At 39.5% G+C, this 19,162-nt stretch overlaps 1 long non-coding RNA gene across 1 annotated transcript in view; it reads left to right on the top strand.

Annotated features, from left to right (window-relative positions):
- LOC134419870 (uncharacterized) overlaps window positions 1–15,967 on the top strand; it is a 48,467-nt gene extending 32,500 nt beyond the window's left edge. Inside the window, exons 2-3 of the long non-coding RNA XR_010028183.1 lie at window positions 9,010–9,284; window positions 15,731–15,967. This is a non-coding gene — a long non-coding RNA (uncharacterized LOC134419870). The remainder of the gene's footprint in view (window positions 1–9,009; window positions 9,285–15,730) is intronic.
- The last annotated feature ends 3,195 nt before the right edge of the window (window positions 15,968–19,162 follow it).

Genomic DNA, 19,162 nt, shown 5'->3' with positions numbered 1-19,162 from the left:
AGGGGGGAAAAAAAATCTCACTCTAATTCCTCCACTTCTGAGCAATGTTTTGAGAATGAGGCTTAAAGTCAGAGGCACACATCCAATTTATTTGAATTTCAATTACACTGTGTCTTTCTCATCTCAAATCTGACAAAGCTGAGGGCATGTGAAGAGCAATGTTTCACACAAAAAAGAGTTTCATACAAAATACTCATAGCTTCACAAATATATTAGCAACCCTGAGGAACTCTAAATAACTAGATCTTATTTAGCCCATGGAGAAAGAAACTCAGCAATTCTGCTCAGATATGGTGCATATTTTTCCTCAGCCTCCACAAATACACCCACTTTTATAATATCTTTTCTCATTACTCTAACAGAACATTTTTGTTACCTCTTGGATATGCAGCTATTACACACCTTCTATCCCACTCCCCTCTTAAAAACAGTGTTAGTTCTATGTCTCAAGGAAATTATAAAATCAATCTGTCTATCATAACAAGCAAGAGAATAATAAAAGTTCTTCGCTTTCAAACTAATTTGTACTAGCAAAGCCAACTAGCCCTTTCTCTGATGCCTTAATTAAATGTATTCATCTGTCTGATTTCACTCTAGAAAAATGAAGAATGAGGCAGAGGGACATGAACATATTTTATTTTACATAGGCACACATGATTTAGAAAGTAGATTTTACATGCTACCGGCATTAGTGGCAAATGTTCCTGCTAATAACAATTCCAGCCCTTTCTGGAATATTCAGCCATATTCAAACATACTTTTAGATAGAGGACACATTGGCTTGTCCTGTGATCTGGATTTGTAGTCTAATTTTATGGCTAAAACCAGACTGTTGATACCTTAACCACTTTAACAAACCCATAAGTGACAGAACTGAGCTGCACATATTGTCTGTCACTGGTAGGCTTCCATAATCATCTTCCTTAAACACAATTTTTTTCAAAATGAGACAGAAGAGAAATTTTGTCTGATTCTTACTACCTTTCAACAGAATAATGCTGCTTATCTGCATCGTGCTGTCTATTCCAACATGAATAAAGTTAGGTTATATCCAGTGTCTGAACAGGAGACGTTTCCCATTGCAAGGCTTTATGAATGGTTTTAATCTCACTACTAAATGATTCAACCCCAGCTAGAGAGACATTCAGAGAACGGCCCCAGTGAAAAGTCCTTGTAGTCTTCTGCAGCATTACATCTATTAGACTCTTACTTGAAACTGTGATTACAGTTCTGTGGAGCAAGGAGCAGATGCTCCCAGCAAAATCCTGCTCAGCCTTAAGAACATGCTAATGTACATTGATTTATAGACAGATCAAAATGTGCTACATGAGATCACCTGACAATTATCGCACAGCATGAAATAAATGTAACAGAGTTTAAAGGATACTACTGTCTATAAGGAAAGTTTACAAATCAGTCACCTCAAATGAAAATGGGAGGGAGAAAGAAAATAAAAAAAATCTATAACTACACATATGCATATATTTAAATGAATATGTGCCAGAACAGTTTGAGAATCAGAGAACCTATCATAAAACCCTCTTCATTTGTCATCTTTTCCTGGTTTCTCCAGTCATTGCAATTACTGGGGAGAAAACCATGGTTAATATATACTTCTGTAGTGCACACCACACTGTCTTGTATGGCATTTTTGGGATTATGGCATTAGGCATGCATTAGCACCACTTCCTACAGCTTTTGTGGAGTGCTCCCTTCCTCAAGACGTGCTAGTGAAACCAGGCTTGTTTTAGTGGGAGCTGGTGCTGGAACCAGAAAGGCCTCCTTCATCACTTTGCTAAGGGCAGTCAGTATTCACCAGGCATACATCCATTTTCAGAATTTGCTCATTAAGACCACTTCATGCCTGAATTCAGAGACTAAAAGCTAGTACAAACCTATTAGAAGCTCTCCATAAACTGCGGCAACAATTGAATGCTACTTGAGGGCTCATATAGATGTACACTACTAAAAATAAAGAACAGAGTAAAATGAAGAGCAGAAGAGATATGAATTTGGTTCATTCAGAAACAAAGTGTTGAACATATCTCTTAAATGAACCTACTTAATGCAGCTAATTAATGCAAATGACTAGAAAGCATATTAGCAGACACCCCTATCACTGACTTGATGCTTTCTGCAAGTTCACAATGTCATCCTCCCTTTGCCAAGCCAGAAGTTGCTGTATAAAACAGCATCTAAATTAAACACTATACAAGAAATGTCCCTAATAGCTTTTAAATATAAAATGTGTGGGAAACAGCTGAGTTGATTCTTATGTTGAGAAGTAGAGAGAGAAAGAGACTGGGGTAAGAATCAAAAAGAGGTTTAAACAGCATTGTATTTCTTCAGGGATTTCAGCTGTATTCACTCTAAGAAAATTTACAGCACTTGGAAGCCCTTCCAGTATCCAATATTGCTGTCAGAAATAATCTGAAGAAGATTTAATGAAGCTGCTGTGGCAATCAAGGTCTACTGAAAGCAATTCTTTCTGGTTGTGGAGACCAAGATAAAAATCCAGTTTAGGAATATATCCAAACTTTCATATGACAAACACAAGATTTATCGATATTTCAAGACAGAGGGAGATAACCGCCACTAACTTTCATGTGTGGTTTTAGAACAATTAAGCATAAAATCTCAAATGCATAGTTTTGAGGATATATTGGTACAGATTTCCCAAACTTTATCTGTATCTCTGTCAAGAAGTTGGAAAATTTTATCAAGCTCACATTTCCTGATGATATTTTGTATTTTCTGGTCCCGGAAGCATAAGGCTTGGCATTTTTCAGGTGTAAGTGAAATCATAGTGATGGTTGTTGTCACAGAAAGTGGAAGCAGGGGACCATATACTTCAAAAATAAAATCAGTCTTGATTTGTTTTGAAAATTTGAGCAATAGGTCTACTTCTTTGTCTGAACGGGTTATTCAGTTTCAGCTACATTTTTTGCAAGATTCTGCAAAAAAAATTTAGTATCCTCCAAAGAGCCTGATATTAGAACCAGTTCCCCAAAACCAAATGTTTTTTAACCACTCAGCTTTTTGTCTGATATAGGAGAAGTGTGACTCAATAATTATATACTAGGCAAATGAAAATAGGGTTTTATGCTGCTGTTTTTAAACTACCAAATCAAAGCAAGCAGTCAGCAAAATACAGCACACAGAAAATGAAAGAGTTTTCTCATTTGCCAATTAATAGGAAGACTGAATGGTGAGAGCATTTTCGGGTTATCTAGCAATATTTGCACCTATTTAAAGCACAAAGAAAAGGCAGGTGAAGAGGCAGGTGAAGCATGCATGGGACAGAGGTTATAAAAATTACAGCTGTATTAAACTCCTTCATCCAATTAAGTACATAAACTGGTGCTGCAGATTTCATCTGAAAAAGTTAGCTCACTTAATATCAAGAGACCAAAAGGAATTTCACTGTAAAGCAGATCTCCCCATACCCTCCCTGCACCTGTCCCCCCAACAAAATGACACCTCTGCAAAATTGAGCAGCCTTATCCATATTTCTTGAGCTGCTGTTTCAGCTCAGAAGGAATGAGCTTGCTCTCTCGCTTCTGACAGTCCCCTAGCAGGATTCTGAAAAGATCCAGATTAAATCAACCCAAGCAGATACAAAGTGCAAACAGAACACTGCACCCAGTCTTAGTTCCATAAAGAAGTGTACTCTGGGATCCACCCTCCCAAACATCTGTCCTAAATAGTTCTGTGGGGAACAGCTTAATATCACCCATTGCCCAAAACCAAAGAAAAATCCTTCAAAAACTTGTTCTGTTTGACCTCCTTGAATAATCTCTTGTACTACCTGCTGCCTCCTTCAAAATTATTTGGCCTGTCTTGCATTGGTCACTTAGCATTTTCTCCTTATGGTATTTTTGATAAAGATTTCTTCCCTCAGTCTTGGAAATGAATTAATAAGGCCATGACCAAGTTCCACTCCTAATCTATTAAATTCTTCCTTCCTTTTCAGAGACTTATATACAGGCAGCAGTTCTATTTTGTCTGGGGTTTAACGCTTACACATACTCTCCACAAGATTTTTCCCCTCCAGTCATTCAATGCACTATTCAAATATTATATTTCTAGCATCAGTTTTAATTCAGATTGACAATAACAATCTTTCCTGAGTTCTTTGACCTTTCCCTCCAGGAACTTATCTCAGTTATCCCCAAGGCAATACAAGGGACAGGCCATTACAGAGCTGGGACAAAGTGTTTTGTTAGAGTTCAGTGCCTGAATCAGCAGTATGCCGGCTTAACGAGCTGACACAAATTATTGTGCCTTTCTGGAAATAAGTGGCCTTCTTGTCTCAGGAGACCAATGTGAAGTGACATATTGAGGCAGTACTGGCATTTCCATCACCACTGTTCCCAGGGCTTGAGCCTAAGGACAAGGGTACCACTCAACTAAACAATGTGCAGCAGCAGTACATAAAATGTACATGCAAAAATTTGCCAAGTCATAGTAAAAAGAAATCCCTTTGACTCTTTTTGAGCCATGGGTTAAAGTAACTGAAAGAAACTGTAAAATGAAATCGTGTTTGTTACATCAGTTTTTACATAGGGCTCTGTGTCTTCTTGCACAGGCCTGGAATCATGAATAAAGCCAGGGAAATCAACAAAGAGCAGGAAACAAAAAAAGGAAATTTGGCCATTTTCCTCATTTCCATCCCTACTTGCCTTCATGTAATGCCAGGTACTTTGGTAAATATCTTAGTCAAGGTAGAACAGTGGTAACAGAGAAAGAGATGTGTTTGTGGGCTAAAAATCCAGTCTGGCCATTTCAAGCCAGTGTCAGTGTCTAACACTCCCTGACCTACAAGATGCTGAGCATCTGGTACTTCATCCTGTGGGTATCCCAGGGAACACAAACTCTTCTGGTATCAGGCCTAATCCATAATTCACTTCGATGTGAGAGCAAAAGAAGATATCAATGAGCTGCAGGTATTCAGGTTACCTTGAGGGACAAATGGGCAAGAATCAGCCTCCCTGTGACAAAATCTCTATTTAAAGCAATGAAACTTTGTATACAGATAGGAAAACCTCAGTTTAATCTGCTTTGGGTTTATGACAGTGTGCCACCGCTAGTAGGACAGAACACAGGAGGAATGGAAGGAAGGAATAGAAGGAAAATATGTTTTTTTAACATCATCTTCCAATTCCTTTTAAGGTTATTTTTCCAGCACCCCATTCTTCCCACCTTACTTCACAAAGAGAAACATAAAACACCAGAACACAGAGGTTTTGCCCGACAGCTTGTTGTGCCCAGACAGAAGGTATTTGGCATCATAGTGTAACAAAAAAGAGCACTACAACAGAAAAAAATCCCTAAAGTCACGAACATCAGTCAGATAAGGTGACTGGAATAGTGGAGCACTCTTGCTGCAAAGGAACAGACATTAGTGCTAGCTTTGAGTGATGTCTCTGTGCCTTCTCAATGCATAGTCCCTGCTGCGCCACGCTGAGACCCCAGGAGTGTCTTCAGTACCTTGCCTTCCTCACTTTTGGTTATTTGGTGACACATGAGCAAGGAGGCTGCTGATCCACTGAGCAGTGGACAACTGAACCATTTTTATTCATCAGCTCCCTCTTTAGCCATTTCAGCCTTTTCAGCTCTCAATAGGTGCTGCCAGCAGACAAGAAGGCAATTTAAAAATTTAAAAAGCGTCAGTGTGTCTTGGATAAACACAGGAAAATAATGCTACATTTTAGTAGTCCAGTCAGAATTCAACTCCCAGCAAAAATGAATTTCACTGCAGTCTACTGCAGTTCTTTCTGACACTGAAAACCCTACTGAAAACGGCCCCTGTCCTCCTGCTGCACTCCAACCCTCCAAGGACCCAGTGCTGACAGGTACCACTGCTTGATTTTTGTTGTGTACCAAGTGCAGAATTAGTCTTTGGTATTCGCTAAATAAAAATCATTCTGTTGTATTCCGCTTGGTCCCCGCTGCCTCTGAGGTGGAGGTTCCCCAGCACTTCTCTCAAAGCACGAGACAGTAATTCTTTATTTAAAATTATGTTTGTCTCAGTCTGTTAAGCATGGTTTTCACTGTACTGTGAGCCTGCATAATACCTGGCAGAGCAGGGAAATAGAACTGTTTATTCTGTCTGACATTTAACAAGAAATTCAAAATGTGCTAAGCAGAATGCCTGTTGAAACACGGGAAGCCAGAGCTGTACTTGATTTCAGTTCAGATTTTCCTCATACCTGCGACTGTACAAAGCTGTGATTCAGCTGTGTTCCACTAAACAAAGAAAAGATTTATTGACATTGAACAACTGAGTATTCAGTATCTGCACATCACCTGGTTTTAAATAACCCAGCTGGGGTATCAGGAGCAAACTCCCTCTGTTGCTTGGCACTCAGACTCTGTGCACTGAGCTCAGCAGGCAGAACTCAGCTCAGCTCAACTCAGGGCTAGCACAGCTCTGCTGTTCTTTCTGGACCAGCACAGGCAGTTCTGCTTGGCCTCTCAGGAGCTGCATCAATGCACCCAATGTGGTTCATCCAAAGAGTTTGGTGTAGAATGGAATTAACCAGGCATAACTGGAGCTATATGATTATACTGGTCCATGATTAGCATCACAGGAGAAAGTGAGGAGACCTAAAGTTTCATAATGCCGGTCAGAAAGTGCTTCCATTAAATGCTTCATGGAAATTCACTGACTTTCAGAGGTTCTTTGGGTGTCTGTTGTTGTTTTGTTGTTGTTTTTTGTTTTGTTTATTTTTGTTTGTTTTTCTTTTTGTGTGAGGATGGCTGCACTTCAATGTTTTTTTAAATTTGCATCTTGAAAGCATTTCAAAGTAATCTAAACCTTTTTACATTTTTGAAAATGAAGAATTCTCTTTTGTTTACAGTGATTGTTTTAAAACTGAAGCAGTTAAAGTTTAAATAAACTATTTTGCTTCAGCTGATACTTTGCTTTAGATTTTTTTATTCAAAAACTTCAAACAAGTCTCAGTTTGATACAGGAATACGTGATACAGTAATATCTGCAATCTCTAGCTTTCTCATCCTATCCTATTCAAACCAGTTCTGCTTGTCAGGAGAGAAATCCGACACAGAGTTTGCTGAATCACTGTGCTGTGTGGAAGGCTCCAGGAAGGCTCCAGAAGGATCAGACAGAGGGTGAACTGCAGCAAGAGTCAAAGAGGCTCTGAGGCAATCACTGGTTCAAGGGAAACTTGTTCAGCTGTAAAATGTCATAAGGATTGAAAAGTAGGTAGTTAGGTGAAAAGCTGCGAGGAAGGAAAGGAGTGAATATATATTGGGGAGGGGGTGGTGGGTGTTGAAACTGAGAAAGAACAAATGAAAGAATGTTCAGGCTGAAACTCCAAGTCATTGCCCAAGGTAAGAGCAATTCCAGCCTGTGCACTCTTTCAGAAAGAGGACATGCTGCAGGATTATGTCTTCATTTAGCTTATTTCCTAGTCAATGATATTCAAAGAGAACATGTCTTACAAGGAAGAGTTCATAAATCCAAATATTATGGTTAGAACCTTCATTCAACCTTCAGTAAATTTAGCACTGGGTAAGAAGTTGCCAAATTGATAGCCCTGAGAAATGAAGCCCTAAATTTATCAAAGAGGAAGATATGCCAGAGATGGTGTAATCGCAGACCTTCTGCATATCTTTGGAGGTCCTGATGGAGAATATTTAAGGCTAAAGAAGGAATTCAAGGCCTCTATCTCTGCAGCGTCTGTCAACAAATGATCTCTTGTTGATTCTACTCTGCTAGCAGCTGAACAGAATTATCATCACTGGAACATTCACAGAGCTATAGTGAAGCTAGTGGGCAGGTGGCCCTGCTCTGGCTTCAAACCACAGAGTTGCTGCCTTCAATCCAGTAATAGATTTTTAAAGTCAAATTGCAGAATCGGAGATGTGCTCCTGCAAACTACAGATCATCAGCGCACTGAATGAGTGGAAATCCTTCCTCTACCTTGCCCTATTTTCTGAGCCCTCAAGGGAATTGGTGACACCCATACTCTGCAGCACTGGAGAGATTGCATCTCTTGTTTGGTTTTAGGCGCAAGTAGCTCATACAATGAGATCAGCAAAGCCCTTGCAAGCCCTGTGGCCAGCCAAGGGTCACTGAGGGGCACAGGCAGAAAACGTCTGTGCCCTCTCTGCTCTTGAGAGGTACGCAACAGTTTCTTGGATGAACAATTAAGTTGCTACTCACAACTGATAGCAGCCTTTTGGAGAGTTTTATTTTATTTTTCCCTCCTCAGTGTTTCTCAAATTGGTAGTGTTTCTATTATAAAATATTTACTAATTTCAAGTTCTTATTCATCTAGATACTGTTTCTCTTTCATTTCAGTTTAGGAATACATAACTTTCTACTTGCTTACTCCCAATTGCAACCTGACCAATGGCAAAAGTTGCAGAAGTTCATGCCTGATTTTTACTGGGTCTCATACAACTCTCTCCCTGCAATGCCTCCTAAATAGTTCCTAATCTGAGAAGCCTACCCTGGAAACACATCCTAAAACCAGGCTCCTTACATTCAATGAACTCTGCATGAATCTTGCTGTGCCTTGTTTCCCCAGATAAACAGAGGAGCACTATCTCACTTCTACAGACAGGATTTTATGAGAATAAATACCCCATTTTTTTAAACTGTTTTGATTCTGTAGTGATCAGAGAATGCTAAATGAACCTAGTCTAAACCAAACTAATGCATACATACATTTGATTTCCTATCTCTTCCCTTCTCACTTTCTTACAACACTTTATTCTTTACTTATGGTGGCAACATTGATATAAAAATCCATCACAGTGGGCCACTGGGGTCCAAGTACCTGTAATAAGTAGGAGTTTGAGTAGTAAATATCTTGCTAATACAGCTTAAGGAAAGCACTCTCTCCCTCCAAATAGGAAATGACAGGCACTGGCTGTGATGCAGACAGCAAAGTTTGTGGGGAGTAGCTGCAAGCAAAACAGCTTTTAGGTTCCAATTCCTTCATCAGTTGTATATAACTTATATTTTATGTTTTCCAGGAGTACCTTAAAAGAAATCATGCAGCAGATGAAAATAAAGTTTTGAGTTACCTGAAATTTGACTTCCAGAGCTCTTCTATGATCACAGATCTATGAGGCAAAGAATCTCACACCAATGTTTCAGCTGCAACTGGCCATCTTGAACTTGTAAAAAGGTTTAATGAAAGCTCAAGCTCTCCTCCCCTGAAGACTTTCAGATTCTGCTTCTGAGATTCATAGATTTGATATGCAAGCCATCATTGGGTTAGAATTTCTCTCCCTTATTTGTTCACCAGGTAGGACAAAGGGGGAATCTTAGAACCATTAGTAGAACTACTGAGGTCACTGATGACCAATCAAAGTTTTTTCTGCACCCTTTATTTCTCATCCCTACCATAAACCTTTTATGCATGTGTGCCACCACAGCTTCAAATCACACAGTATGAAGTGGACATAGCTCTTTGATAATTTATTAGAGTTGGGAAGAATTTCCCTTTCTTAGTCAAATACCTTCATTAAGAATTTTTTCCAGATCATCCTGAAGTTCTGTGAGACTTTTATCTTCTGAGTGTCTTTTTCTACAATAAGCTAAGTTTCCGCTTTGGAGCACAGAACCTGTCTTTCCCATTGGAACAAAACAATGCAATTTTGTGAAATGATTCTGTCATTGAATCACTGCACATTCAGAGGGGAATTATAGCCAGTCATTAAGATGCTAAACCAAGAAAAATAAATCGAAAAAGAATTCACACATAGTATGGATTTTCTACACAGTATTTGAAACAGATTTTACTGCTTAATCCCAGTTAAGGATACCACTATATTGCCAGAGTATGTTTTTTTCTACTTTTGGACATTCTACTCTTTATGTGATTTGGTTAGATTCTTTTCTGTTAAGCCATGCTGGCTAAGGTCAGTACTTTTATAAGAGACCTTGGCAGGAAGTGTGGAAGTCAAAATTCAGCCAGGTACAAATGATGATATCATATCTGATCACAGCATGTTTTCTCTGTTTCTTATTTCTGAAGCAATGACACCCAAGAACACTATCCATTTAAACATTCCACTAAAGTTTATATTGTTGAAGACCCTATGATGTACCTGGAGATTTGAAGACTTGCAATTTTCCACATAGAGCTGTTATAACCATATAGGCTACGAATTCTAAGCAGCAACTTTGTAGAATGTTTTAATCATGGTTTTTACATAAATTTGTGTAATGCTGCTATACTCCTGTATAAACTGGCTGTACTCTCTAACTGCTGTGTTTTAGTGACTACAGAAGCAATCTCTTCTGGGCTGTTGTAGGAGAACTGTAATTATAATATTTAGCTAACTCCACTTGCCTTCCAAACCACGACTCTCAAGTGCTCACTATCTTTGGTGCATTTTTCCCTTCATATTACTGCAATGAGTAGGGAGCTATTATTATGTAGGTATATAAATGAGGACCTGAGGTACAGAAAATTATAGCTCATCTGTAGTCACACAGACAGAGAGAGCTTGAACTAATGTATTTTATTTCCTAGAAAAATACCTCAACAATTCTTCACTGATTCAGTAACAGACCACGAAGGATTTAGAACAAAGTTTATAGGTAAAGCACTTGCATTCTTTTTTCAGCTGTAGGGAACTTGGAGATCTCTGCTGCATTGACTTTTGTGTGTTACAACCCAGCACGTCACATGTTCTGAAGAATTTTTATTTCTTCCCCAAATTGTGCAGGTTGTTTGCCCCAGTGTTTTAAAACCTGTCTGCAATACCTGGTTACTTTTGGGCTTGGGCAGAAACTAGCAATAGCACTTTAAGCTCTTTCAGAGAAGCTCAGACTCAAAATGGACAGACAAATTTAGCTTACTATATTGCTTGCTCTGGACTTGATGTCTAAATTTCAGAGAGGAACAAGCAGCAGCAACCCTCCTACTAGAAGGCCCTAACTCAGACCACTTGTTACAAAAAGCCAGGAGGGCTGGAGAGCAGGTAGTATGAACTCTTTTCCAGCCTCTGATTTGAGCATGAGGATGATACAACAGACACTGTCCAACAAGGCTGAGCGGCCACAACTATTCTCAGGACACAGCTGAGCCCAAGCTGTGCACTGGAGGGTAGCAGACCAGATTTGTTAGGCCAGGAGCATTGTGCTTTCCCTGAGCCATGCTGCCTTTAATTCCCTGTCTTGAACATGCCACTGTCTCCATCACAATGAAAGAGAAATGAAATTAATGCATTCATCCTAAACGGATTTACATAATTTGTTTTAGACATAGTATGTCATCTCCAGATGAAGGGAATAATGTAGAGAATACATCATCTATTCTTCTTCACTGACAAAAGAGCCAAACTCGAAATACAAAAGGAAGAGCAGACAGAGCAAACTGGAGCATACAAGCAAAAGAGACTTATCTAATAGTCTCTTCATTATTCTGAAAGCAAGGATCTAGTGCAGGCTTCTGGCACAAGCTGGATACCTGCTGAGAGTGGGCACATTGAATTATTCATGCTTTTGGTTATAAATAATGCACTGCCTGCATATATCTAATTTAAATAGACCCATAAAGCCCAGTGGATTAGTGACTGCATGCTGCCTAAAAGTAACAGATCATCTAGCCAAAGTCTCTTGGCTATTACCTGCTCTCAGCAAGACTCTTCTGGAGGATAACATTTTAAAGAATTTTTTTCTAATGTTTTTGTTGATGCAGGGATAATATTCTGTATGTAAGAGCTTAAGAAACTCAAATAGGAGTGCTGCACTGTACCAGGACACCATCTGTTTGGTAGTGCTCTTGCACAATTTTGCTGTATGGTCATCTCATAATGATGGTACTGCTCTCTCTAACAAGGAGACTTCACATCTCATACTGCAGACAGAGTAAAAGAGTTGGTAGCCCTAACAAGAAGGGACAATTGTACCTCGTGACAGTTGTTCTTAGGCATCATTTAAGCAACAAAAAGAAAGAATACACTCAAACTTTACATACCATGTTTCTGAGGCAAGATACGAACCCTTTGCACTAGAGTGGGGACCAGTGGCCCAGCCAGTGATGGACACTTGGAGGTACTCAGGAGCTGATGATTCAGCTGGAAGACCTCAGACTGTGAGGGTACAAAAGCCCAGGGTTTCTCTCATTCATGGTTCCTCTATAGAGGCACCAGCTCCAGCTGTTATTCCGTGGCTGCACCGTGGTAAAATGACTTCAAGAAATCTAGACTGAGTCTGAGACCCTGCTATGAAAAACCCAGGGCTGAGCCCTGAGGAAACCTTTTCTGACTGTGAGGGTGTGGGGTGTGCAGGGAGTAAACCCAGAGTCCTGTTGGGTCCCTGGAGCTGCCTACTGTGAAGACACCAGCAGTGAAAGTGTCTGGTGGTGGGAGCATGACTGCCAGAGTGCTCCAGAATGGTCAGACAGGGAAGTTTCCTAACAGTGCTTCACAAAAACATACAGACTGTAGCCCTCACTTCGCTGTACTTGAGTTTTGTCCCTCAGTACCCACCTCCTGAATCTTCACTGTGACTGGCAGGTGTAATGGGCCTGTACTGGCCTAAGAACCCTCCTGCTCTCAAGATAAGTCTCAAAGTAGGCTAGAATCAAGGGAAGTTAGGGTGATTTTAATTTTGTGGTATCCCACAAGGAATGCAAGGAAGATTTGCCCTTCTGAGATAACAAAGACTTTGTAGGCTGACTGCCAGTTTTACCAGCCTCTCTGGGAGAGGTTTTAAATTCTGACTGATGAAAAATGTCCTGTCTTACATGAGCTCCTTTTGTGATATCCTGAGAAGTGCTGTCAATCTGAGCTTATGAAAGCCCAATGCAAGCTCAGTTCTGGGATGGGCAATCACAAGTTTTAGAATTGCATATTGCCCCCTGCCCTTCCCCCAGATCCACTCCTCCATTTCTAACATGCCAGTGCTCAAATGCAGTACATTTTCACAGAGCACCCAAAACGCAGGGCATTTTCACCCCTGCTTCTAAAAGGATGCAGCAAGTGCACATCTCACACATCTCCTCAATGAGTGGACCGGGTCTAGATAAACATAGATCTTGCTCTTGGTTTGCAAATAGTGAGTGCTGAAGGTCTCACCTGGTGTTTTTCCTATCAATCATAAGAGGAATATGTTGATGAAATCAAAGTTCTCCTACAAATATTTTTTTTCTTATTAGCTGGAAGAATGAAGGAGAACAGAAGCAAGGGAGAAGAAACACCATTTTAACTTATTTTTGTCACAATTTTTCTTTTAACCAATTATTTCAGCAAAAAATCAGACATTACAAGGAGTCATGTCTTATTAAGCATTACTGACACAGTGATTACATAGAAGCTTAAATATTCTTCTCTTAATCCATAATGTTAAGTATTGTTTAGTGGTTACTGTTTTTTTTTTTTTTAACATTTAAGCATTCACTGTTTATGGGGGCAAATGATGCCCATGGAATTCCATATGAACACAGAACAACTTTTTTGCTCCAAAGGTGGTCAGACACTAAAACATTGCCTGTAAAGTAATTTTTTGCTCCAAAGGTGGTCAGACACTAAAACATTGCCTGTAAAGTTTCCATCCTCAGAGATGTTCATAATCTTACTGCACACTGCCCTGAACATCCTGCTCCAGCTGACTCCTCTTGAGGGAGGCAGGTTGGACTAGGCAGTCCCAAGAGATTTGTTCCAATCTCGACTATTTTGTGATTCTGTGAAAAGAGAGAATGGCTAATAAATGTCTCAGCTGAGTAAAGGTGTTCTTTGCCCTTCTAACACTGAATTTGTGATTTAGAAATTTAAAGCTTTAAAGCATCAGCTTTCAATTAAAAAAAAAAAAAACAAAACAGAAAACAAAAAATTCTTTGTAAGTTAACCTATAAAATGAAAGCTAAGTCAAATAGCCAGGCTGTTTATTTCCCATTTTCCACAGCACTGTAGTTAATGTCTCTTGTGGGTTCCAGAGGCTGCTGCTGGGGACAGAGGGAATTCTCTCTGGTCAGAGAGGCCACATGTATATTTGTGGCTAAAAGGATAGGACCCGCAAACTCTCTTCCATCAGTATCAGCTGAACAAGATTTCTGCCTTGGCAGCTTGACTTTTAGTCATGATTTCAGCTGTGCTGCAGGCCATACAGCCTTCACCTCAAGAGGCTTGGAGACCCAACAGGAAGTTCAGTATTCCTCTTTGAAAGAGCTTTTTCCATTTGCCAAGGAGCAGCAAAGCTCCTTGCAGCCCTTGTAGCAAATTAGAGACGTGGGACAGTCAGTGTGCGCACAGCCGCTGTGCCCATCAGCACCGAGTCCTGCACGTTCACAGCAGTCTGCTCTTAGAGACACAGGGGCTTCAAGAACACCAGGGATCAACTTTTCCCTGCAGAAAAAGGATGAGGTAAATCTATAAGATTTCAGAGAGTGCATTAATTTCTTATTGAATAAGTATTAGCTATGTGTACTGTTTTTCTTTAGAGTCCAAGGGATTCTCAGCTGCTCTTCATTTGACTGCTGCTCACACAGGGCACCATGGCTTGGTGTTTAGGAGATGGATAGGAGAAAAATCTTGGTTCTGAGCCCCCCGAAGGCTAAGATCAGTTATGCTGCATAATTCTACTACATTTCTGTTCTCAAAAAAAAATCCCAAAAACCCCCAAATAGCATACCATAAAAGTTAAGCCATATATATTAATGGAAGGGAAAAAAACATCAGTGCAGGCTTTATGAAATAAACTATCCTGAGTAAGTTCAGACACTACCCTCTCCAAACAGAATAATCAAAGCCTCATAATGAGATGTAAAAAAATCACCTCCACAACAAATACTGATGGTGGAAAGGAATACTGAAACTCAAGGATGAATTGCATTATTACTGTCACGCTAGCCCTTCCTACTCCAACATTAACTACTTTTAAACTTACACAACAGATGAGGTATTGTAGGATAGCACAACATACCATCGCCAGTGCACCAAAGGAAATTACACAAATGGAAAATGAGGTGGCAAATGAATAATTTGGCAGTACAGCCTTACTTCTGTTCTGGGAAGGGTTTGAAGGGAAAAAAATCACACAAATTATTGTTTGCATCATAGTCGGACATTTGTTTGATAGCTGTTACCTATGATGCTTCAAAACTGATCCAGTTAAAAATTAAAGAAAATCACTTATCATATCACATAGTTGTTATCTCACTTGACAGGTAGTTATTTTTCTCTACATATAAAGCTATCAAGAGTTCTTCTCATATTCCCCATCTACATTCTCAGAGACAAAATTTAAACAACTCAACATGTTAGAAGAAGTTGCAGTTTGCTGCTTGGTGCCTCTCAGCAATCCTAATGCAGATTGAAGGCTTTGGTTTACTACTAGCCTTCATTTCATGTTTTCTGACTCCCATCTGCTAATAGGAATTTCAACATTTGCACATGTCCACTCAACCCACTGTATTTAAAATAAAAATTTATTTTATAGAGTTTAGAAGTAAACTCTGCACTTGGTAGTTATGGATTCTCTCCAAACACAACAATCAACAAGATCTCAAAAGATTTGTGCTGATTATGTAAAATCTTCACATCTGGCTTGCCAGATGTGTGCTTTTTTTTGGCATGCAAGCAAAGAGGCACCACCATCCATCCCAGCACAGTAATTACAGCATGAATTCTTTCTTCAGGAAACAAATGTAAGTACTGAATATGGGTATTAAAGTTTATCTGAATGTTAGACTGGAGTACCAACCAGTCACTCACTCTCGTTGACGTCACATGTGTGTTTTAGCCCACGTGTTCTGGAATACACACCGCTATCTTCTCTTGATGAAGTCATGCACACCCCTGCTCAGTCTGATCAAGAACTAGGAGGTATCAGGAAAGAAAGCCATGGGCAGTTTGGAAGATATTTCCCAGAAGAGATATACCACATGCACTTGCTATGTCTAACATCCAGTCCACAGGAGAGCAGGTGGCACACTGAGAGAAGAGTTGACAGAAAATTTGAGTGGGGAGGAAAAGTAAATCTTGCCTGAGGTGAGATCATACCATCCTGCTGAATACATTGTATCATCTCTGAAACATTCCTCTCTCTATCCTGAGGGCAGCCAGTTCACAGATGACACCATTTTGGGAAATCTACTTTATAAAGATGAAAGCCTCTTGTAGGGCCAGTATGCGGAAAACCTGGAAGAAAAGGTTTTCTGATGGGCTACTCCCACAGCCCTCCCAGACCTCAATAGTTTTTGGTATAAATGGACACACAGATTCCCAGATGAACAGGTTCCTCTAGACCCAATTTATATGGATTAGTAATGTTTCATTATCTCAATACCATAAAGCTGGCCTAACTTTAGCTTATTTACTCAAAACCCAACCAAAACAAAAAACTGAACAAACAAAAACCAGTTAAACAAACAAAACACAAACTCAGAGAATTTGAAATTTTTCAGATTTTCTTAGTGGAAATCTCATCACTTGTTAGCATCCAGAATCTACATTCTCATTTTCCCGGAGGATTTCAGCACACTATGGCGTGCTCATCCTGCACGCTAAACTCACCCAGCTTTCAGGGTGTGAAATGTTTCTCTCACATAATGCTCCTTCCTAACTTTCAGTTTTCCAGAAACCTCTGAGCTCTTGCAAACCAGAGATTACCAACTTAATCAACAAGTCACTTATGGATGACCATTAGATAACAGAAATCTCTGTCTCCAGAAGAAGATACAGGTGTCTAACCTACTATTCCTATCTCCCTCCACCCTCAGCAAAAACTCAGCACAACACAATCCTTCAAAGAAATCTTGCTAAAAGAAGATATTGATCTTTCCCTCCCTTTGCTTTAGCCTCCAGTTTTCTCCCCTTATTAGAAATGGAGTTGGTTTACCCTATTCCTCACACAGACTGCAAACATTAATAATACAGAATAAGATTCGCGCTTGCCTGAAGCAATTTTATTTTCCACTAGCTGCCCACTAAATAGCAGTTAGAAGCTATTCCAGCAAATGGAGTGCTCCATGGCCTAGGGGGATGACATGCCACATTCTCCTTCACAGTCATTGCTTTAGTTCCCATGCAGATTATCTGAATTAGCCACAATACAGCCCTCTTCATTATAGCTATAAGAATGAAGCAGGACTATATGAAATTTTAACATTTTTACAATGCATCACTAACCCCATCATCAGCTCAATATATTCATTAATATTTGGAATATTCACAAGCAGAAGCTGGATAAATTTGCTGATCCATTATAGCGCTGTTTTTGAGAAAAAAAAAATCCAATGTTTCCTCAAACAAATTAACACAGAATTGAGGATATTTTTGCTGTATGACACCTCTTCAGCACAGGACTAAGCACAAAACCCACTTTCAAATGTTTTTAACTGTGACAATTTATCTCTTCCTAGTGTTAAAACAAAAGTCAACCTTTTGTGATTAAAATGCGTCTTCTCCTTCAAGATGTCTATTTGATATAGCTGCAGTGTGAAGCCAGTACAAATTTATCTGAGGCATGAAACTCCAAAAGTCTATTTTCTTCAATTTGTAAAAATACCTAGGTACACATCTGAAAAAAGCCTGCACAAGTGGAATGGACTTCATCTGAACTGCAGGGGGACCAAGGTGCAACACTTTAAATAAAAACCATGAGTGAACTTTACAACTAATGAGTTAGAGAAAGCTGAATGAATGCAGAAAACACACTGTTCAGAATAGTGTTTCTTATGCAAATGCAAAAATTCTTTACCTTACGCGAGTCATAGGACAAAGGATGAAAATCAAATGAGAAACAGAAAGCAATTTGCACTAGAAATAATTAGCGGGCAACTACAAAGATACAACTTCCTTAGATCTGTGTATCAGATATGGATACCAGCACAGGCTCTGCAGAGGGAAGTCTTGTATTTCATCAAATTATTGAAGTATTGGAAGAAATCATGAACAGAAAAACGGCTATATAACCAAAAGGTTTGAATTATTGTTTTGTTAGTTTGTTTTGTTTTTTTTGTTTTTTTTTTTTTTTTCTATAATCTCTCTTACCATAGGCTTTTAAAACAACTAAGCAGCATGGAAATAAATGGGCAATGTTTAGCAATGAGGAAGCAAGTGGATAAAAGATGGAAGCTGGAGGAGGTAGGATATGGATAATTGGTCAGTATTGCAGTGGAGGAAAGTAATTAGTGGAAACTCTTGAGTTTGTGCTATTCATTTTATTGCATCTTAACCTTGAAAGCAGTGCTAGGTGGTAAGGCAAGGAAGTGTGCCAGCAATAGAAAGAGCGAGCATTCAAAGGAGCGAGGATGAGAAAGGACTGTGAAACCTGAAGGAGCTCACAAAACCATTCCCCTGGCAGGTGAAACACAGTAGAAATAAGCATAAAGCAAAGAAAATTACTCCTAGTCTTATACATGGTCGTTAGCATAGAAAAAATTGGAGGTCCCAGCAGCTGGTTCCACAAAGTAACACTCAATAGCAGTGAAAAAAATAAGGAAATGTTTGGAATTAGCAAAAGAAGGATAAAGAGAGCAGGTCACTCTGCCACTGTTTAAATCGACAATTCATCTTATTGAACATAAATATACAAGAATGGTGTGTATAAGGCTGAAACCCTTGGCTTGAAAATCATCTGTTATTAGAAACCCAAAATTTTCAGAAGGGGGAACAGGGATAAAAAAAATTCAAAACAGTAGAAAAAAATGAGTGGCTTCCCTATGAAGTAGGCAATTGGTAGGCAAAATATTTCAGGCAGTGTCAGGGATTTAGGCAGAACAGGTGTGCAAAAATCACACAAGACATGGAAAGGCTGGACACAGGGATAGATAGATGGTCTTTCCAAGGAAGTTCAGCAAATGAAACAGGGGAATTATGGTCAAAGTAGCAAGGAAGGCACAGGGTAGCATGCACCCGTAATATCTTGCTGAAGAAAGTTGTGAATAAAAAAAATGTTTATATGGGTTCAAGGAAAAAAGGGACAAATATTTAGGGGATAGGTACATTTGGCATTACCAGACAGACAAGCTACACCAGAACTGGCAAATCCCCTGAATAGAGGATTAGATTACTGAATAGAGCAGGAGTTTTAGAGAGCATGCACACCTGTGCGTTAAGCCTTGTACATGCTTGCCCCATTTTAACTCTTCCTCAGGTATTTGTATGTGGCCACTCTTCATTTTTGTTGCCTTAATGATTAGCTGCTTCACTTCAGAAAACTGCTTTTGAA

Source organism: Melospiza melodia, chromosome 6, assembly GCF_035770615.1.
Source record: "Melospiza melodia melodia isolate bMelMel2 chromosome 6, bMelMel2.pri, whole genome shotgun sequence".
NCBI lineage: Eukaryota > Metazoa > Chordata > Aves > Passeriformes > Passerellidae > Melospiza > Melospiza melodia.
The sequence above is the reverse complement of the archived record's forward strand: the minus strand, read 5'-3'. Positions and strand labels throughout refer to the sequence as shown.